At 29.6% G+C, this 6,106-nt stretch overlaps 1 protein-coding gene across 3 annotated transcripts in view; it reads left to right on the forward strand.

The window, feature by feature from the left end:
• The window catches only part of LOC117181750 (centrosomal and chromosomal factor-like), a 237,303-nt gene that overhangs the window by 125,215 nt on the left and 105,982 nt on the right, over nt 1-6,106 (forward strand). The window lies entirely within an intron of this gene.

Consider the following 6,106-nt stretch of genomic DNA (forward strand, 5'->3'; position numbering starts at 1 on the left):
ATTGTCGATTTCGATTTTCATTGCTATATGCGTGAGACACGAGGTGTCAGTGAGTTAGACAGCGTTACAGCGTTAATAGTTACACGTGTTTTCTTGAAGTTAATGATTCCAACGGAGCTGCCTTGATCTGCGCTTGTTTGGATTTAAGGCCATGTGACGAGAGGGTCACGTGACCAAACCTGTCTTCTATTTTTCTTTCCCAACTTACGTACACACGGAATGAGATATCGCGTTAAAAGTTTGTCACGATAAATAGAAGGCATGCAAGAATCTGTCGCTGGTCCTAAATAATTAGAATAGTGAAAAAAGTTTTTTTTTTTTATAACTATTTTGGAGAGATACCGACCGTGCTGTCGTCAAACCCTGCAGGCAATTTGCAATGTTGCGAATTGGCTAGTTATGAGGTTTATATTGACCAAAGGGGGGCAAAACAACACAAATCGCTCACGAACATTATGCACAAATAATTCAAAAACTAATGTTTGCACTTGAAATGCAAATAAACATGTTTGGTCTGACATACGTATCAGTCTGGTATCAGCTGTGTTAAAGTAGCACTAGCGCAGCGAGTAGACAACTTCGAACTTTTAGGGGTCTGTAGGTAAAGCAGATTGCATGATTACCGTCAGAGAAAGCTAAAAGTCAAACTTCTGCTGTAAAACCCAAATGTATCCGTCGAAAATCATTATTTTCATAAATAAACTTTTTTCTTTCTCCGGCTCTTGGCAAGACCACAAACGATCCTTTAATATTTATTAACATTTCCCGAAAAAAATTTCCGCGTTATTTAAACTTTTATTTTTCAATATGGGTGGAAAATTATTGATCTTAGAGCTGACTTGATCAGCTGTTATACTCATCACATACCCTTAAGAGACGTTCATTCGCTACGGTGCGCGTCTGTACTTGATTTTTAAATAGGTACGCGAACTAGAGCCAATGAGCGTTGCACAGTTCAAGCATGCGCAAGTATTTTTGGATCACTGTTGGAAATAATAATTCAATCATAATTCAAAGTCGATAATATGAATCAACGCTTTTGCTTTACCATCACCTTGCCACCCGTACCGTCGCAATACAGGGCCTGTGCTTGTTCCTTATGATCGAATTCTTATTTCAATTTAAGCCTCTTTGCTTGTTATTTATGATCGTATTTTTATTTCAATTTCGGAAAGGACATTTTAAAGACTTCAACGCATTTAAACGAGCCATGTGGACCATTAAATATATCTATGTGAGTGCCTACGCAGAATTTCTCAGAGCTTCTCAGAGACTTGAGAATCTTTAGCATATACTCTGAGATTTCTATCGGTAGGGTTAGTATATTTTTACCTACAATTTAATGTTTCAGTTATTATTTGTTATTAATATAAACATTAACATTAGGGAATATTCCTTTGAAGCATGGAATTCGTTACAACTTTGACTATGAAAGTCCATTGTTGGTGTAAAGTGCGATAACGTTTTGAGATTTTGAGGTTAGAAATTAATGCTAGAATACAAGAGCGAACTGCTGGTCGCAGACTTAGATGATTTTTGCCACTTTAGTGTAAATCATCCGCATATCTACAAAAATCTATAGAATATTATTTTTTCTTATGAAACGTTACGAAAATGTACTATAAAAACTTTACGAAAGTTAAGCTTTTACTCATTTTTCTTAATATGAAGAAAATAATCGGCGTTTTAAATACATTGAAAATTAGTCGAATTTTGTATATAGATTTAAAAAAAGTTTCATTCAAATTTGCAAAATTTTTGGTGAAAAAACAGAAACTATCTTAGCCAGGATATAAAAAAAAGTATCTTTTTATATTTTCATCCTACGTCTTTTTGATAAATTGTTTAACTGCGAGCAGTTCGCTCTTGAATTACAATATGGAATATTAACCTCAAAATTTAAATAAGTTGCTACCGCATTTTATATCAGCAATTAAATTTTATAAAAAATTCCATGCTTCACAGGAATAATTCTTAATGTTAATGTTTATATTGAATGCAAATAATAACTAAAACATTAACTTATAACTAAAAATACACTAATGTTACACTAACTTTACTCACTATCAGAAAAGTACGATCAAGCTCCTTGTACTTCACCTTCACCACAAAACAGCTGCATAAAATATACAGGCTTCCAATGATTTATATGCTTTCAAATAATATATGGTTTAAGAAATCTAGGATTGAATGAATGTTGTTCAGTGTAATGGATGTATCTGTCTTCATATCTGTCGACAATTTTGCCAAATACTCAATTTTTATTTGATAAAAATACAATTTTGAAAACCTCCAGCAACAGATAAACACTATAGGGATGTACTGGCACTTTTATTATCGCCCAATGCTTGGCGAGAAATGAGTTTTTCATAAACTAAAAAGGAACTTACAACAAAATAGTTGAATTCTCAATCAAAAAGATGAATTTTCAAGAGAAAAGTTTTACATTTTTACAAGAAACACAGATTTTCAACAAAATACGGGAACTTTCAAACAATTCCATTTTTAACTAAAACAGATCAAGTTTCAATAAAAAATATCAAATTTTAAACAGATTATTTAAAATTTTAATTAAACAGGTGAACTTAACACCAAATAGTATAAGTTTTAACAGAAAAGATGAATTTTTAATCACAAAGATTAATTTTCAATGCAAGAAAAATATTATAAAAAGTATTCAAAATAAAATAGGATTCACTTAAAATCAGGCAGCTTCTACACATTATTTAACAGAATCTCTCAGCGATTACAATATTTTATAGTAAATTATGCAAGACGTTTTTCCGATCTAAGACAAAAAAAATCGAATTAGGACATCTATGTTAAGAATAATAAAAAACAGATTAATTTCTCACCCATAAAATAATTTTTAACTAAAAAGATGAAGTTTCAATAAAAAATATAAAATTTTTAACAAAAAATATAATGTAAGATTAATTTTCTATTAACATTTTTGTAAAAATAAATAATAGAATTTTCAACTAAATTAATTTTCAATGCAAGAACAATATTATAAAAAGTATTTAAAATAAAATAGAATTCACTTAAAATCAGGCAGGTTCTACAGATTATTTAGCAGAATCTCTCAGCGATTAAAATTGTTTTATATCCAATTATGCAAGACGTTTTTTTCCGATCTAAGACAAAAAAATAAAATGTGGACATCTATGTTAAAAATAATCAAAAATAGATTAATTTTTTACCCATTACGTTTTCAAACAATTAGTTTAGTTTTCAGCAGAAAAATATAAATTTTTAATTAAAACTATAAATATATAAAACCAGAAATAGGATAATTCCTTTTTAGTTAGAAAGAATTAATATTTAACAACAAACAATTAAATTTCAACAAATAAATTGAAATTCTACTAAATAAGATGCATTTGATGATACATAGTTGAACTTTTAAGCAAACAGATGTATTTTCAACCAAGATGATTAATTTTATATAAAAAAGACGATGTGTAAAACTAATAATTGAATTTTCTACCCAAAAATATCGATTTTTAATTCATAATTTCATTGTTCCAGCAAAAGTGGGATCTTTAAATTTTCAGTTAGAGAATTTAATTTTTAACAAAAAAAAACGGAATGTGCAACTTAATAGTTTTGTTCTTAATCACAAAGATGAATTTTCAAACAAGAAGACTAATTTCCTACCAAAATAATGAATTTTCATCGGAATATGTGCATTTTCAAACAAATGGTTGAACTTTCAACTACAAAAGATCAATTTTTAACTTCAAATATCAATTCTCTACCAAAAATGATACAATCCAATTTTATCTTACATAAATTAATTTTTGACTAACTATAAAGGCACTTTTAACAAAATAGTTGAATTATCAATCAAAAAGATGCATTTTCAAGGATGTAGTTTTATATTTCTAACAAAAAACACAAATTTTCAACAAAATACATACATTTTCAAACAAACAATTCTATTTTTAACTAAAAAGTAATTAAGTTGTTTCAAACGTTTCGGCACACAATGGTGGCCTTCATCAGTGAGTTTTATTAAATCTGTGAAAACGATATAATATCTTGTAGGTACGCAGTTTTACAATTGAAAGCATTATTTTTTGATTAATATCTTCTTTGTGAACTAATACAAAATGAAAATTACTTATTTTAAAATTTAAATTTTGTTTAATTTTATTAATAACTATCGATAAATCTTTAAGTAATCTTAAAACATTATTTTATTTTAAAGAAGTACAATTAATGATAAAACAATACCAATGTAATCGGAAAAGTTTTGTCATCAATTTTTTATTTAATGAAACAATGTTCAATCGCAAAAGTTATATACAAATTATTTTTTCACTGACGTATATGTAATTATATTAAACTTTTTATTATTTTATTCCTTTTTTGTTATTTTTCAAATAATCATTATGTACGAAGATTATTATTATAAATTGTAAGAAATCCTATACAGATGTAAATTGTTTTCAACTCAATTAATTTTCAATACAAGAACAATATTCTAAAAAGTATTTAGAATAAGATAGAATTCAATTAGATGTGGAAAGCCGGTTCTAACGCAAGATTCCTTTCTTACCTTCATCGAGAAGCTTCAACCTTTAGTGGATCGTGTCCGTGCTGAATTTTCTGGAAAAAAGGGTTCGTGTCCGTGCTAAGCTTTGAGATCTTTTTCGAAGGATCCTGCTGACGTCACGATTGCGCAATAGTCTGTAGCCAAATTAATGTAAACAGGTTAAAGGTTATTGTGAGAAAAACAAGGATGATTTATTGCTTCCTTCGAGATAAGACGTTAGTTAAATGCGCAAAACATGCAGGTATATAGGTGAAATTTAATATGAAGAGCTACGCATGGCATCCTGTTTTGACTATTAATTTGATTTATTGGTTCCTGATAGATGATACTTTAGCTAAAAATTCCTGCCTTTATTTGTTTAATGCGCAAAAGATGCAGGTGGGCAGATGAAATTTGATATGAGGGTTATGCATGGCATCTTGTTTTGATTATTAATTTGATTTGAAAATTCCTGATAGATGAAGGTTTAACTAAAAGTTTCTGCCGGTGAAAAAACATTCTTCTGCAGTCTAGAATCTTCGATAAAAATAGAATTAAAAAAGTATATCTATAAAGTTAATTGAAGGTAAGAAAGGAATAAAAAAGCATTTCTTATGGCAGGTTATATACTCATGGATGCTTGTCGCTTTATTCTAGTATCAAGTAGCGAGCGAGGACCAGAGATAACAGCCACACGCGTTTAAACTCGCAGAAGCATTCATACATCGGCAGTCTGAGGCTGCACACATTTCCTTATCCTATGCTATCCTTCTGTAGAGATATACTTCTTTTTGCAGCTTGCAATCGTTCGCTTTCGCATTCATTCTTTTCCATATGCTAGGTCTGTCAACCTCTGGACGAGGTATATGTAACAAGATATTAAAAACAATTTCGAGACTCGAGAGAGAGAGATTATAGACAGCATGAATTTAATTCGAGAGCTTTCATGGACACTTAGTAAATACCACGTGTACACTGCCCGACGCTTATTGCTCCTTATGTCATGCAACGATATTCGAGCTGAGGTCGCATGCTTTTTTATCCACAGATATATGCTCGCTTTTTTAACTCTCATTTAGATAGGTCATTTTTTTACCTTTTAAATTTTAAAGATTTAAACTCAAAGTTTTAAAATGCAACAAAAGTAATATAATAAAATATTTAAATTTTTTCAATCATCCACTAAGGCTATTATATAAAACAGTCTATAGAAAATCAAGGATGATTTAATTTAGCGTTAAAATTTTGTCTATAATGCTGAATTTTCTATAACTAATAACATCAAATTTCTACTGCGCAATTTTTTCGCAAAGAACTTCAAGGTTATTTTCAATGACGCATTACATTTTTGCGATGTTAAAAAATGATATCCGCACGTGTGGATTATAATGTAGAAGGTTCTAGGATATTTTGACAAAGAGGGGATATAATAATAGGTAAGGATGGTAAATGATATGCAGCATGTATAGTTTATGGAGAAAGAGAGATGGAGAGCTGTGTATTAAAAAAATGTTTTTAATCAAGAATAATTTTGTAATATTGCAGAAGGCTTTGCGATTGGGGGAC

Source organism: Belonocnema kinseyi, chromosome 10, assembly GCF_010883055.1.
Source record: "Belonocnema kinseyi isolate 2016_QV_RU_SX_M_011 chromosome 10, B_treatae_v1, whole genome shotgun sequence".
NCBI lineage: Eukaryota > Metazoa > Arthropoda > Insecta > Hymenoptera > Cynipidae > Belonocnema > Belonocnema kinseyi.